Source organism: Etheostoma spectabile, unplaced genomic scaffold (assembly GCF_008692095.1).
Source record: "Etheostoma spectabile isolate EspeVRDwgs_2016 unplaced genomic scaffold, UIUC_Espe_1.0 scaffold437, whole genome shotgun sequence".
NCBI lineage: Eukaryota > Metazoa > Chordata > Actinopteri > Perciformes > Percidae > Etheostoma > Etheostoma spectabile.
Window position 1 is genome coordinate 33,720 of NW_022605609.1, and position 619 is coordinate 34,338.

The 619-nt window shown below is 47.8% G+C and overlaps 1 protein-coding gene across 1 annotated transcript in view; it reads right to left on the minus strand.

Moving 5' to 3' along the window:
• LOC116686684 (collagen alpha-1(XIV) chain-like) overlaps window positions 1-619 on the minus strand; it is a gene marked incomplete at its 3' end in the record, with an annotated part of 145,102 nt that overhangs the window by 25,350 nt on the left and 119,133 nt on the right.

Below are 619 nucleotides of genomic sequence, written 5' to 3' on the forward strand. Positions count from 1 at the left end.
GAGAGAGAGAGAGAGAGAGAGAGAGAGAGAGAGAGAGAGAGTGGGAGAAGCTGGAAGGACAAACGCCGAGTTGGCAAGAGGAAGATGATGAGGAAGATGATGAGGAAGAACATTTGCTAACCCTTAATAGAAATGTCCCCGTGCTGTTACAGAGCGTACAGACTGATATTAAACCCAGCGCAGATTCTGCTGACAACCAGGGCAGGAATCAGAAACCTGAACCAATGGCGGGGCGGTTTATTAACGGCAGCCTACATCCGTTTAAAAACAGACTCTCCTCTGAGGAATCTGGGGATTTCATTTGTGCTTTTCAATCTCTAAAGAAAGTCCATTCTGTTCCTCCCGAACCTCGACAGATTCAAATCTTCATCATTTTTGCTTTAAGGGAAACATGAGACTGAATCTGAGTCTAGAGGCCGCTCTGTTGCACGTTTAAAATGTTAAAAACCTCCCATCTTTCCTCCCTGAGCATCCATCTAACACCATTTTCTCAACTAAACCTTTCAGAGTGTACCGGCTCTTCGCCCCGTGTAGGCCGAGTCCTGCAGAGTCCCGGGTTTGAATCCGACCTGCGGCCCTTTGCTGCGTGTCATCCCCCATCTCTCTCTGCTTTTCCTGT